Source organism: Mustelus asterias, chromosome 3 (genome assembly GCF_964213995.1).
Source record: "Mustelus asterias chromosome 3, sMusAst1.hap1.1, whole genome shotgun sequence".
NCBI lineage: Eukaryota > Metazoa > Chordata > Chondrichthyes > Carcharhiniformes > Triakidae > Mustelus > Mustelus asterias.
Genome location: NC_135803.1, coordinates 84,888,045 through 84,904,196, shown reverse-complemented (window position 1 = coordinate 84,904,196; position 16,152 = coordinate 84,888,045).

Below are 16,152 nucleotides of genomic sequence, written 5' to 3'. Positions count from 1 at the left end.
GATCACCCCAGTTACACCTTCTTCCAGATCATTTATATAAATCACAAACAGCAGAGGTCCCAATACAGAGCCCTGCGGAACACCACTAGTCACAGGCCTCCAGCCGGAAAAAGACCCTTCCACTACCACCCTCTGTCTTCTGTGACCAAGCCAGTTCTCCACCCATCTAGCCACCTCCCCCTTTATCCCATGAGATCCAACCTTTTTCACCAGCCTACCATGAGGGACTTTGTCAAACGCTTTACTAAGGTCCATATAGACGACATCCACGGCCCTTCCCTCGTCAACCATTTTGGTCACTTCTTCAAAAAACTCCACCAGGTTAGTGAGGCATGACCTCCCTCTCACAAAACCATGCTGACTATCGTTAATGAGTTTATTCCTTTCTAAATGCGCATACATCCTATCTCTAAGAATCTTCTCCAACAACTTCCCCACCACGGACGTCAAGCTCAAATGCTTTCTGAAATTCCAAATATACCACATCTACTGGTTTCCCTTTGTCAACTCTACTAGTTACATCTTCAAAGAATTCCAACAGATTTGTCAAGCATGATTTCACCTTCATAAATCCATGCTGACTCTGTCTGATCCTGCCACTACTTTCTGAATGCTTTGCTATAAAGTCCTTAATAATGGATTTGAGAATTCTCCCCACTATCGATGTTAAGCTTACTGGTCTATAATTCCCTGTTTTTTCTCTACCTCCCTTTTTGAATGTTGGAGTGACATTAACTACCCTCCAATCTGCAGGGACTGTTCCAGAGTCTATAGAATCCTGGAAGATGACCACCAATGCATCCACTATTTCTTGATCCACTTCCTTAAGTACTCTGGGATGTAGATTATCAGGCCCTGGAGATTTATTCACCTTCAATGCCATCAATTTTCCCAGCACCATTTCTCTATTAATATTAATCTCCCTCAGTTCTTCCCTCTCGCTAAATCTTGCATTCTCCAACATTTCTGGCATTTGATTTGTGCCCCCTTATGTGAAGACAGAACCAGAGTATGTATTCAGTTGCTCGGCCATTTCTTTGTCTTCTGTTATATATTCCCGCGTTTCTGTCTGGACAGGACCTACCTACATTTGTCTTCACCAACCTGTTTCTCCACACAAACTCTTAGTGTCAGTCTTTATGTTCCCTGCAAGCTTTCTTTCGTACTGCATTTTCACCTTCTTAATCAATCCCTTGGTCCTTCTTTGCTGAATTCTAAATTGCTCCCAATCAGCAGATCAGCTGGCAGGGGTATTCACAGACATCTTCAACCTCTCTTTACAACAATCTGAGGTCCCTATCTGCTTCAAGAAGATGACCATCATCTCAGTACCTAAGAAAAACGAAGCAGCCTCAATGACTATCGGCCGGTGGCTCTGACATCCATCATTATGAAGTGCATCGAAAAGCTAGTCATGGCACGAATCAATTCCAGCCTCCCGGACTACCTGGATCCACTACAGTTTGCCTACCGCCACAACAGGTCCACAGCGGATGTCATCTCCCTGGCCCTGCACTCAACCCTGGAACACAAGTTTGCAATGATGGGGCGGCACGGTAGCACAGTGGTTAGCACTGCTGCTTCACAGCTCCAGGGACCTGGGTTCGATTCCCGGCTTGGGTCACTGTCTGTGTGGAGTTTGCACATTCTCCTCGTGTCTGTGTGGGTTTCCTCCGGGTGCTCCGGTTTCCTCCCACAGTCCAAAGATGTGCGGGTTAGGTTGATTGGCCAGGTTAAAAATTGCCCCTTAGAGTCCTGAGATGCGTAGGTTAGAGGGATTAGCGGGTAAATATGTGGGGGTAGGGCCTGGGTGGAATTGTGGTCGGTGCAGGCTCGATGGGCCGAATGGCCTCCTTCTGCACTGTAGGGTTTCTATGGTAACACCCGGATAACAAGGCCACCTATGTCAGACTCCTATTTATTGACTATAGCTTAGCCTTTAACACTATTATTCCCATGAAACTCATCTCCAATCTCCATGGCCTGGGGCTCAGCACCTCCCTCTGTGATTGGATCCTGAACTCAGACCACAATCAGTAAGGATAGGCAACAACACCTCCTCCATGATCATCCTCAACACCGGTGCCCCACAAGGCTGTGTTTTCAGCCCCCTGCTATATTCCTTATACACCTATGACTCTGTGGCCAAATTCCCCTCCAATTCGATTTTCAAGTTTGCTGACGACACCACCGTAGTGGGTCGGATCTCAAACAATGATGGGACAGAATGCAGGAATGAGATAGAGAATCTGGTGAACTGTTGCGGCAACAATAATCTCTCCCTCAATGTCAACAAAATGAAGGAGATTGTCATTGACTTCAGGAAGCGTAAAGGAGAACATGCCCCTGTCTACATCAATGACGACGAAGTAGAAAGGGTCGAGAGTTTCAAGTTTTTAGGTGTCCAGATCACCAACAACCTGTCCTGGTCTCCCCATGCTGAAACTATAGTCAAGAAAGCCCATCAACGCCTCTACTTTCTCAGAAGACAGGAAATTTGGCATGTCAGCTACGACTCTCACCAATCTTTACAAATGCACCATAGAAAGCATCTTTTCTGGTTGTATCACAGCTTGGTATGGCTCCGGCTCTGCCCAAGACTGCAAGGAATTACAAAAGGTCATGAATGTAGCCCAATCCATCACGCAAACCAGCCTCCCATCCATTGACCAAAAGAGAAAATTCTGGAAAATCTCAGCAGGTCTGGCAGCATCTGTGAGGAGAGAAAAGAGCTGACGTTTCAAGTCCAGACGACCCTTTGTCAAAGCTGCCATCAATTGACTCTGTCTACACTTCCCACTGCCTTGGCAAAGCAGCCAGCCTAATTAACCCATGCATCCCGGACATTCTCTCTTCCACCTTCTTCCGTCGGGAAAAAGATGCAAAAGTTTGAGGTCACATACCAACCAACTCAAGAACAGCTTCTTCCCTGCTGCTGTCAAACGTTTGAATGGATTTACCTTGCATTAAGTTGATCTTTCTCTACACCCTAGCTATGACTATAACACTACATTCTGCACTCTCTCGTTTCCTTCTCTATGAATGGTATGTTTTTTCTGTATCGCGCGCAAGAAACAATACTTTTCACTGTATGTTAATACATGTGACAATCAAATCAAATCACATCCTCAGACCTATTATTTTTCTTGGCCAATCTATATACTTCTTCCTTAGATTGGATACTCTCTCTAATTTCCTTTGTAAGCCATGGATTGGCGCTCTTACCCATTTTGCTTTAGTGCCAGAGAGGAATAAACAGTTGCTGCAGTTCCTCCATGTGCTCCTTGAATGTTTGCCACTGCCTATCCACTGTCATCCCTTTAAGTAACTCTCCCAAGTTTATCAAGGCCAACTCACACCTCATATCCTCATAGTTTGCTTCATTAATATTCATCACCCTCGTCTCCGAATCAACTACTTCACTCTCCATCTTGTTAAAAAATTCTATCATATTATGGTCACTCATTCCCAAGGGGTCTCATATAGCTAGATTGGCAATGATTCCCTTCTCATTACATAGTACCTAGTCCAAGATGGCCTGCTCTCTAGTTGGTTCCTCTCCATATTGGTTAAGAAAACTATCCCATATACATTCCAGGAATTCCTCCTCTACGGCATTGTGGCTAATTTGATTTGCCCAATGTATGTGCAGATTAAAATCACCCATGATCACTGATATTCCCTTGTCACATGTAACATGGGTTATAGGTAAGCCTATATATAAGCCAAGGTAGGTAGGGACATGAGCGGCGCAACTTGTGGGCCGAAGGGCCTGTTTGTGCTGTATTCTTTCTATGTTCTATGTTATATCTCTAATTTTGTGTTTAATGCCATTCCCAACATCACCACTGTAGTTTGGGGGTCTATACATGACACCCACTAATGTTTTTTGCCCCTTGGTATTTCTCAACTCTACCCATACAGACTCCACATTGTCAGAGCTAATATCCTTTCTCACTATTGTGTTAATTTCCTCTTTAACCAGCAGTGCCACTCCACCACCTGCCTGTCCTTCCTAAATATTGAATACCTTGATCACCCAGTCTATGTTTGGTCTCTCCAATGTAGAGTAGACTGCATTGGGAGCAGCAAATGTAATAGACCAGATTGAAGGAGGTCCATGTGATGTACTGTTTCACCTGAAAGGTGTGTTTCGGACCTAGGACGGTGAGCAGGGAGGAGGTAAAGGTACAAGTATTGCACGTTCTATGATTGCATGGGAAAGTGCCGGGGCAGGGTGTGAGGTGTTGGGTGTGATGGAGGGGTGGACCAGGGTGCCCGGAGAGAACGGTCCCTGCGGAATGCTGACGGGGGATAAGGGGAAGATGCGTTGAGTAGTGGTGTCATGCTGGAGTAGTCCCTTTGTCCCATACCACCGAACCCCCTCCTTCCCCACCCCCTCCCCCTTCACAGTATTAACCTCCGCTGATTCACTTTGCTCTCAGCTCTGACAAAGGGTCATCTGGACTTGAAACATTGCCTCTATTCTCTCCCCACAGATGCTGTCAGACCTGCTGAGATTTTCCAGCATTTTCTGTTTTTGTTGTGAAAGGGAATATAAATGTTGCTGGTCATAGAACCACAGAAAAGTTGCAGCACAGAAGGAGGCCTTTCAGCCCATCTTATCTATGTCAGCCTAAGAATACCCAGGTGCCTTTTCTAATCCCATCTTCCTGCACCTGGCCCATAGCCCTGTAGCTTACAGCACTTAAGGTGCAGATCCAAGTACCTTTAAAAGACTTGAGTTTCTGCCTCACCACCAACTCGGGCAGCAAATTCCAGACATCCACTACACTCTGCGTAAAAATGTTCTTCCTCATGTCCCCTCTACATCTTCTGCCACTTATCTTGAATCCATGTCCCCTGGTTCTAGAATTCTCCACCAAGGGAAACAATTTTATCCTGTTCACTCTATCTCTTCCGCTCATAATTTTGTCCACCTCAATCAAGTCACCCTTCCTTGTTCCAAGGAAAATGACCCCAGCCTATCCAATCTCTCCCCAAAGCTACAACTTTTCTAGCCCTGGTAACATTCTTGTAAACCTTCTCTGCACTCTCTCCAGAGCAATTACCTCCTTCCTGTTATGGCTAAGAAGGGTGCTGATCAAAGTAAGCATTGTCTTAAAAGGCAACCTGAGACAGGTAACAGTTGGTCCTCGTTGGATGGGGGTGAAGGGTAAGGAAAAAAGATGGAAAGTGTGATAAGAAAAAAAGGGATAATGGAAAAATGAATCAATTGAAGAAATGATCCGTCCACATGCAGGACCCAGACCTCTCTGTCACTTGCCATTTCAACACACCATCCTGTTCTCATGTCCATATGTCTGTCCTTGGCCTATTGCAATGTTCCAGTGAAGCCTAATTCAAACTGGAGGAACAGCACCTTCTTCTGATTAGACACTTTACAGCCTTCCGGACTGAACACTGAATTCAACAACTTCAGAGCTTGAACTCTCTCCTCCACCTTCTCTTCCTTTCCATCATTTTGTTTCAATTTCTTTCACATTCACACTGTTCTCTCTCCACAGATACTGTCAGACCTGCTGAGATTTTCCAGCATTTTCTGTTTTTGTTTCAGATTCGAGCATCCGCAGTAATTTGCTTTTATCCAAGTTCCTCCAACAGACGAAAAGTGCAAAAGTCAGCTTCAGGGTTCTGGTAACATCACCCAATCAACAGCCGGAATGTACCACTATCTATTCCCCTGATTCATATATTATTTTTAACTTTATTTGCCTTTCATATTTCTGTCCATCCATGACTGTGTGTGTGCATACATGTGAGTGTGTGTGTGTTTGTGTGTACCCATGCATATGCCTGTGTGTGATGAACATATGGATGTGTGGGCACATTGTATGTGTGCATGTGGGTGAGTGTATGAGTGTGTGCATACATGTATGTGTGCATGCATGTATGTGTGTGGATGTGTGGGGGAGCATATGCGCATGTCCATTCATGAGTGTATCCAATCGTGTATGTGCATGAATACATGTTTGCATGTGAATGTGAGAGAGTGCATTTGAGTGTGCGAGTATGTGTGTGCATGTGAGTGTGTACATGTGAGTGTGTGCACACATGCATGTGAGTGTGTAGGTGCATCTGAATGTGTGGGTGTGTGTGGGAGCATATGCACATGTCTGTTCACGAGTGTATCTGATCGTGTATGTGCATGTGAGTACATGTGTGCATGTGAATGTGCGAGAGTGTGCGATTCTGTGTGTGCATGTGAAAGTGCATGTATGTGTGCATGTGAGTGTGTACATGTGAGTGTATGTGCACATGCATGTGAGTATGTAGGTATATCTGAATGTGTGGGTGTCTGTGCATGCATGTGCATGTGTGCGCATGCACGTGTGCATGTCAATGTGTGAATGTGTGGATCTGAGTGTGTATGGCACTTGTGTGCGTATGGCACATGTGTGCATGTGCGAGTGCATGTGCATGCACACACACATACATACATACACATTGATATGTGTACGCACACACGCACACATGCGAGTGTTTGTGTGGGTTATGTGAGTGTGCGTGTATGGGTCTGAGTCAAGGCAACTGAAAACCTGTTTCCAGTAGAGTTCTGAAGGCCTCAGTACTGTGCTCCTTGGTTTTTATGATATATACCATGATTTTTACAAGAATGTATCAGGCATGGACCAAGAAATTTGTAACTTATATAAAAATTGGCTATGTAAAGAAGCAACATGTAGACTGCAGGATGTTATCAATGGACTAGAATGGAGTTTAATCAGGAGAAATGTGAAGTAATGTACTTAAGGAAGGATAACAAAGTTAGGGAATGGACAATAAATAGCAGAATACTGAGAAGTATGGAGGAACAGAGAGACCTTGGAGTACATGACCATAGATGCGTGAAGATGGTTACACAGGTAGATAAAGTTGTTAAAAAGGCATACAGTTAATTGCCAAGACACAGGATATAAAAGTTGGGAGGTCATGCTGGAAGTGTATGTTCTTATGTTTTTCTGTATAAAACATTGGTTAAGCCCCAGCTGAAGTGTGTACTGGTTCTGGTCACCACTCTCTAGGAAACATGTGATTGCACCAAATTGAGAACAGAGGAGATTGTTGATGATGTTGCTTGGACTGGAACATTTTACTTGCAAGGAAAGATTGAATTGAAGGAAAGATTGGCGGCATGGTGGCACAGTGATTAGCACTGCTGCCTCACAGCGCTAGGGAGCCTGGTTCGTTTCCTGGCTTGGGTCACTGTCTGTGCGGAGTCTGCACATTCTCCTCGTGTCTGCATGGGTTTCCTCCGGGTGCTCTGGTTTCCTCCCACACTCCGAAAGACATGCTGGTTGGCCATGCTAAATTCTCTCTCAGTGTACCTGAACAGGTGCTGGAGTGTGGCGACTAGAGGATTTTCACAGTAACTTCATTGCAGTGTAAGTAAGCCTACTTGTGACACTAATAAATAAACTTTATGAATAGGCTGTGCTTTTCTTCCTTTGGAAGAGAGGAAGCTGAGGAGAGTTTTAAATGGGGTGTGTCGGTTTATGAGGCGATTTTCACATTCTCTTCTTGGATGATCGGTCCATCAACAGAGGGCAAAGAGGTAGGAATTTAGAGGGAATGCAAGAGGAGATATTTTCATTCAGTGGGATTACCGGTGTCTGAGGCTGTTCTAGACCTGAGGCTGGTCCGGATGGGATTTATCCAAGGATTCTCTGGGAGGCAAGAGAAGTGATTGCAGAGCCTCTGGCTCTGATCTTCAGGTCGTCGTTGGCCTCTGGTATAGTACCAGAAGATTGGAGGTTAGCGAATGTTGTCCCATTGTTTAAGAAGGGGAACAGAGACTTCCCCGGGAATTATAGACCGGTGAGTCTCACTTCTGTTGTCGGCAAGATGTTGGAAAAAATTATAAGGGATAGGATTTATAGTTATTTGGAGAGTAATGAATTGATAGGTGATAGTCAGCATGGTTTTGTGGCAGGTAGGTCGTGCCTTACTAACCTTATTGAGTTTTTTGAGAAAGTGACCAAGGAGGTGGATGGGGGCAGGGCAGTGGACGTGGTATATATGGATTTTAGTAAGGCGTTTGATAAGGTTCACCATGGTAGGCTTCTGCAGAAAATGCAGATGTATGGGATTGGGGGTGATCTAGGAAATTGGATCAGGAATTGGCTAGCGGATAGGAAACAGAGGGTGGTGGTTGATAGTAAATATTCATCATGGAGTGCGGTTACAAGTGGTGTACCTCAGGGATCTGTTTTGGGGCCACTGCTGTTTGTAATATTTATTAATGATCTGGATGAGGGTATAGTTGGGTGGATTAGCAAATTTGCTGATGACACCAAAGTCGGTGGTGTGGTAGACAGTGAGGAAGGGTGTCGTAGTTTGCAGGAAGACTTAGACAGGTTGCAAAGTTGGGCCGAGAGGTGGCGGATGGAGTTTAATGCGGAGAAGTGTGAGGTAATTCACTTTGGTAGGAATAACAGATGTGTTGAGTATAGGGCTAACGGGAGGACTTTGAATAGTGTGGAGGAGCAGAGGGATCTAGGTATATGTGTGCATAGATCCCTGAAAGTTGGGAATCAAGTAGATAAGGTTGTTAAGAAGGCATATGGTGTCTTGGCGTTTATTGGTAGGGGGATTGAATTTAGGAGTCGTAGCGTTATGTTGCAACTGTACACAACTCTGGTGCGGCCGCACTTGGAGTACTGTGTGCAGTTCTGGTCCCCACATTACAGGAAGGATGTGGAGGCTTTGGAGAGGGTGCAGAGGAGGTTTACCAGGATGTTGCCTGGTATGGAGGGGAGATCCTATGAGGAGAGGCTGAGGGATTTGGGATTGTTTTCGCTGGAAAGGCGGCGGCTAAGAGGGGATCTTATTGAAACATATAAGATGATTAGAGGTTTAGATAGGGTGGATAGTGATAGCCTTTTTCCTCTGATGGAGAAATCCAGCACGAGGGGGCATGGCTTTAAATTGAGGGGGGGTAGTTATAGAACCGATGTCAGGGGTAGGTTCTTTACCCAGAGGGCGGTGAGGGATTGGAATGCCCTGCCAGCATCAGTAGTAAATGCGCCTAGTTTGGGGGCGTTTAAGAGATCCGTAGATAGGTTCATGGACGAAAAGAAATTGGTTTAGGTTGGAGGGTCACAGTTTTTTTTTTTAACTGGTCGGTGCAACATCGTGGGCCGAAGGGCCTGTTCTGCGCTGTAATGTTCTATGTTCTATGTTCTATGAAAGTGTGCAGGATACTGAATTCCTCATCATGAGTGTGTGCATGTTGGGGGAACACAGGGTTTTAGTGGGAGGGATGAACTGATACAGATCTGTATTAGTAGAGAAATTGTGTTAGGGGCAACTAATGGGGTTGAAGGCCGATAAATTTCCAGGGCCCGGTAGTTTACATCCCAGAGTACTTAAAGAAGTAGCCTGAGAAATAGACCTTAGTGGTCTTCTTCCAAGATTCTATAGACTTTGGAACAGTCAGTTCCTATGGATTGGAGGTAGCTAATGTAACCCCACTATTTAAAAAGGGAGGTAGAGAGAAAAGAAGGAATTATAGACCAGTAAGCCTGACATCGGTAATGGGGAAAATTCTAGATTATCAAAGATTTTATAGCAAAACACTTGGAAAACAGTGACAAGATTGGACAGAGTCAACATGGTGAGGGTGGTGGGGATGGGGTGTGGGGGGGTGTGGGTGGGGGGGTTCAGTGATGGTTGTTTGGTGGGCGGGGGGCAGCGTTCTATGATTTCTCCATCTCTCTCCCCTTGCCCCAACCTAAACCTAGCCCCAAGTGCCCCCCGCCCCCATCCCCACAGATTAATGATGGCATATACATAGAGTCGTAGAGTCATAGAGGTTTACAGCATGGAAACAGGTCCTTCGGCCCAACTTGTCCATGCCGCCCTTTTTTTTTAAACCCTTAAGCTAATCCCAATTGCCTGCATTTGGCCCACATCCCTCTACACCCATCTTACCTATGTAACTGTCGAAATGCTTTTTAAAAGACAAAATTGTACCCGCCTCTACTACCACCTCTGGCAGCTTGAAACAGACACTCACCACCCTCTGTGTGAAAAAATTGCCCCTCTGGACACTTTTGTATCTCTCCCCTCTCACTTTAAACCTATGCCTTCTAGTTTTAGACTCCCCTACCTTTGGGAAAAGATATTGACTATCTAGCCGATCTGTGCCCCTCATTATTTTATAGACCTCTATGAAATCACCCCTCAGCCTTCTATGCTCCAGAGAAAAAAGTCCCAGTCTATCCAACCTCTCCTTATAACTCAAACCAACAAGTCCCGGTAGCATCCTAGTAAATCTCTTTTGCACTCTTTCTAGTTTAATAGTATCCTTTCTATAATAGGGTGACCAGAACTGTACACAGTATGCAACGCAACCTATAGACCTTACAGTCATTTTATTTGCTGTTGGAGTGAAGGAGGAGGAGGAGGAATTGTGGGCACAGCAGGGCCAGCTCATACCACTGGCTGCTGCAGGAAAGGGTGGTGACCGAGAATCTTGCTGAGGCAGGTTGGGGGGCAGGAGAATGAGGAAACGTAGACCCCAGCAGTTCCAGATTTGAGTATCCTTCGAGCAGCTCTCGGATATCGCATGGCGCCGATGGCTCTGTCTATGGAAAGAGACAGTGGAGCACATGTGTCACGTGCTGCAGTAACTCGGGGCACAGGTGGGCACCCACGCCTGGTGGCTATGAAGGTGATGGCGGCCCTAAACTTCTATGCCATTGGGTCCATCCAGGCCCTCAGCGGGGACGTTTGTGGCATCTCGCTGTCCTCCATGCACAGGTATGTGAAGGAAGTCATGGTGCCTTGTGCATCCAGGCAATCCAGTATATCAAATTCGATGTGGGCCAGGCCCAGCAGGAAGCCCGGCAGGATTTGCAGCCATCACGGTGATGCTGAACATGCGGGCTATGAATTGCACCCATGTCGCCCTGAGAGCCCCTGAGAAGAATTCAGCATGCTTCATGAACAGGAATGGGTTCCATTCCATCAATGTGCAGTTGGTGTGTGACCATCTGCTGCACATCAAGCATATGTGTGGCAGACACCCCAGAAGCATGCATGACAGTTTCACATTGAGAAGCTCTGATGTTCCGGGGGTATTTGAGGAGGAGCCCAAGGTGCAGGGATGGCTCGTGGGGGACAAGGGGTGGGTACTTTAGACTTGGCTGAAGACACCTATGTGGAAGCCTGAGACCGAAGTGGAAATCTGATACAGTGAAGCCTGCGCTGCCACCTGGTCTATCGTGGAGTGGTGCATAGGGCTCCTGAAAATGTGATTCAGGTGCCTGGACCCCACTCCAGCAGGGCCCTGACAATGTGTCGCATTGTGGTGGTCTACTGTGCCCTGCACAACTTTGCACAGCAGTGGGGTGGCTTCCTGGAGGAGGAAGAAATGTGTGGTGCCATGCATGAAAAGAGGTGGAATGATTCAAAACACAGGATTCTGGAGTTCATCAGCGGGAATGCATTGATTGTTTCTGACAATCCAGCTGTAGGCTTGAGACCCACAAGTTCCTATAACCGTCCACTCAGTTGCAGAAAGAATTGCTCCACCTCCAAGGCCACAGACACCACTGAGGTGGTTTGGTTGACACTGCCACTCCCTTCCCCCCATTGATACTCCACCTACATCCCCGCAAGGGGAGACCGCGCTGGCGGCAGCTTCCACCTCGGCTGCTTGGGGGAGAGTGTCCGCGTGGCCCAAAGGTTCAACGCAAGGAAAAAAGTGGAAATATCACCCCCAAGCACAAGACCTCAGTCACCCCGACCACCAGCTCGGGAAAGCAGAACACCTCGAGGCCTGCTCAAAATCCACAATCAGGACCCATTAGTGCCTCAGCACCAAGTGCTGGGCCTGGCAATGTCTCTGTGCGGGTTCCCGGGTCCGGTTGCGGGGGTGGGGGCACGCAACCCCGAACAGGTGGCACATCCATCAAGCATCCATGAGCCCAGGCCCAAGGGGCAGGGCAGCAGGGAGGGGGGCAAGGTGAGAAGGGCACCCCGGAGCAATAGTTGCCCCTGCCTGGGTGCCTTTAAAGAAAAGGATCCCAAGACCCGAGAGGCTCTCCACATCTTCCCCCGCCAGTGAAGAGGGAGTGGTGCCTTTGCCTCCCCCCACTTTTGTGCCCTGTCCTGCCCTGCTCCCACCTGTTTTCATATTTTGCCCCTGGAGGGGGGGCAAGAAAAAGAGGACAAAAACACGTAACATCTGAAGGGAGAGGGTGAACAGCCAGAGGTCGTGGTACATATTGGTACTAACGACATAGGCAAGAAGAGTGATGAGGTCCTGCAGCAGCAGTTTAGGGAGTTCGGTAGAAAGTTAAAAAGCAGGACCTCCAGAGTTGTAATCTCAGGATTACTCCCTGTGCCACGTGCTAGTGAGGCTAGGAATAGGAAGATAGTGCAGCTCAATATGTGGCTAAACAGCTGGTATAGAACATAGAAAAGCTACAGCACAAACAGGCCCTTCGGCCCACAAGTTGCGCCGAACATGTCCCTACCTACTAGGCTTACCTATAACCCTTTATCTTACTAACTTCCATGAACTTATCCAAAAGTCTCTTAAAAGACCCTATCGAATCCACCTCCACCACCACTACCGGCAGCCGATTCCACGCACCCACCACCCTCTGAGTGAAAAACTTACCGCTAACATCTCCTCTGTACCTACTCCCCAGCACCCTAAATCTGTGACCTCTTGTGGCAACCATTTCAGCCCTGGGTAAAAGCCTCTGAGAATTCACTCTATCAATACCCCTCAACATCTTATACACCTCTATCAGGTCACCTCTCATCCTTCGCTTCTCCAAGGAGAAAAGACCAAGCTCTCTCAACCTATCCTTATAAGGCATGCCACCTAATCCAGGCAACATCCTTGTAAATCTCCTCTGCACCCTTTCTATGGTTTCCACATCCTTTCTGTAATGAGGCGACCAGAACTGGGCACAGTACTCCAGGTGGGGTCTGACCAGGGTCCTATACAGCTGCAGCATTATCTCCCGATTTCTAAACTCAATTCCTCTATTGAGGAAGGCCAGTATTCCATACGCCTTCTTAACCACAGCCTCTACCTGCGATGCTGCTTTGAGCGTCCTATGAACCCGGATCCCAAGATCCTTCTGATCTTCTACACTGCCAAGCAGTATGGAATATAATATAATATTATACTATAGGGCGGCACGGTAGCGCAGTGGTTAGCACTGCTGCTTCACAGCTCCAGGGTCCCGGGTTCGATTCCCGGCTCGGGTCACTGTGTGGAGTTTGCACATTCTCCTCGTGTCTGCGTGGGTTTCCTCCGGGTGCTCCGGTTTCCTCCCACAGTCCAAAGATGTGCGGGTTAGGTTGATTGGCCAGGTTAAAAGTTGTCCCTTAGAATCCTAAAATGCGTAGGTTAGAGGGATTAGCGGGTAAATATGTGGGGGTAGGATCTGGGTGGGATTGTGGTCGGTGCAGACTCGATGGGCCGAATGGCCTCCTTCTGCACTGTAGGGTTTCTATGATTTCTATGATTTCTATGATTCTTTCATCCTATTCGACCTGCCAAAATGAACCACCACACACTTATCTGGGTTGAAGTCTATCTGCCACTTCTTCGCCCAGTCTTGCATCTTATGGAGGGCCGAAGGGCCTGTTCCTGTGCTGTATTGTTCTTTGTCTTTGTTCTTTATCTATGTCTCGTTGCAACTGCTGACATCCCTCTACACTATCCACACCACCAACCTTTGTGTCATCAGCAAACTTGCCAACCCATCCTTCCACTTCCTCATCCAGGTCATTTATAAAAATCACAAAGAGCAAGGGTCCCAGAACAGATCCCTGGGGCACTCCACTGGTGACCGACCTCCATGCTGAAAAAGACCCATCTACAACCACTCTTTGCCTTCTGTGGGCAAGCCAGTTCTGAATCCAGAAGGCAATGTCCCCTTGTATCCCATGCCCCTTCACTTTCCCAATAAGCCTTGCATGGGGCACCTTATCAAAGGCCTTGCTGAAATCCATATAGACTACACCTACCGCTCTTCCCTCTTCTATGTGTCTAGTTACATCTTCAAAAAATTCAATTAGGCTCGTAAGGCATGATCTGCCTTGAACAAAGCCGTGCTGGCTATTTCTGATCATACTATTCCTCTCCAGATGTTCATAAATCCTGCCTCTCAGGATCTTCTCCATCAACTTACCAACCACTGAGGTTAGACTCACTGGTCTATAATTTCCCAGAGGGAAATAGGAGGGAGGGTTTCAGATATCTGGACCATTGGGGCCTCTACCGGGGTAGATGGGACCTGTACAAGAAGAACGGGTTGCATCTAAACTGGAAGGGCACAAATATTCTGGCCGGAGGTTTGCTACTGTCACACGGGAGGATTCAAACTAGTTTGGCAGGGGGTTGGGAACCAAAGCAAAGGTGAATTAGCTGAAGGGGAACCAAAGCAAAGGTGAATTAGCTGAAGGGGAACCAGATATCCTCAGATAAATCCCCTGGTCCGGATGGGATTTATCCAAGGATTCTCTGGGAGGCAAGAGAAGTGATTGCAGAGCCTCTGGCTCTGATCTTCAGGTCGTCGTTGGCCTCTGGTATAGTACCAGAAGATTGGAGGTTAGCGAATGTTGTCCCATTGTTTAAGAAGGGGAACAGAGACTTCCCCGGGAATTATAGACCGGTGAGTCTCACTTCTGTTGTCGGCAAGATGTTGGAAAAAATTATAAGGGATAGGATTTATAGTTATTTGGAGAGTAATGAATTGATAGGTGATAGTCAGCATGGTTTTGTGGCAGGTAGGTCGTGCCTTACTAACCTTATTGAGTTTTTTGAGAAAGTGACCAAGGAGGTGGATGGGGGCAAGGCAGTGGACGTGGTATATATGGATTTTAGTAAGGCGTTTGATAAGGTTCACCATGGTAGGCTTCTGCAGAAAATGCAGATGTATGGGATTGGGGGTGATCTAGGAAATTGGATCAGGAATTGGCTAGCGGATAGGAAACAGAGGGTGGTGGTTGATAGTAAATATTCATCATGGAGTGCGGTTACAAGTGGTGTACCTCAGGGATCTGTTTTGGGGCCACTGCTGTTTGTAATATTTATTAATGATCTGGATGAGGGTATAGTTGGGTGGATTAGCAAATTTGCTGATGACACCAAAGTCGGTGGTGTGGTAGACAGTGAGGAAGGGTGTCGTAGTTTGCAGGAAGACTTAGACAGGTTGCAAAGTTGGGCCGAGAGGTGGCGGATGGAGTTTAATGCGGAGAAGTGTGAGGTAATTCACTTTGGTAGGAATAACAGATGTGTTGAGTATAGGGCTAACGGGAGGACTTTGAATAGTGTGGAGGAGCAGAGGGATCTAGGTGTATGCGTGCATAGATCCCTGAAAGTTGGGAATCAAGTAGATAAGGTTGTTAAGAAGGCATATGGTGTCTTGGCGTTTATTGGTAGGGGGATTGAATTTAGGAGTCGTAGCGTTATGTTGCAACTGTACACAACTCTGGTGCGGCCGCACTTGGAGTACTGTGTGCAGTTCTGGTCCCCACATTACAGGAAGGATGTGGAGGCTTTGGAGAGGGTGCAGAGGAGGTTTACCAGGATGTTGCCTGGTATGGAGGGGAGATCCTATGAGGAGAGGCTGAGGGATTTGGGATTGTTTTCGCTGGAAAGGCGGCGGCTAAGAGGGGATCTTATTGAAACATATAAGATGATTAGAGGTTTAGATAGGGTGGATAGTGATAGCCTTTTTCCTCTGATGGAGAAATCCAGCACGAGGGGGCATGGCTTTAAATTGAGGGGGGGTAGTTATAGAACCGATGTCAGGGGTAGGTTCTTTACCCAGAGGGTGGTGAGGGATTGGAATGCCCTGCCAGCATCAGTAGTAAATGCGCCTAGTTTGGGGGCGTTTAAGAGATCCGTAGATAGGTTCATGGACGAAAAGAAATTGGTTTAGGTTGGAGGGTCACAGTTTTTTTTTTTAACTGGTCGGTGCAACATCGTGGGCCGAAGGGCCTGTTCTGCGCTGTAATGTTCTATGTTCTAAGAGAGTAGGGCCTGTAAGACTCAGAGAAACAGTAGGCAGGGTGGGATTGCCAGTCAGAGAGGGTCTGATGGACTGAAGTGCATTTGTTTCAATGCGAGAAGTGTAACAGGTAAGGCAGATGAAC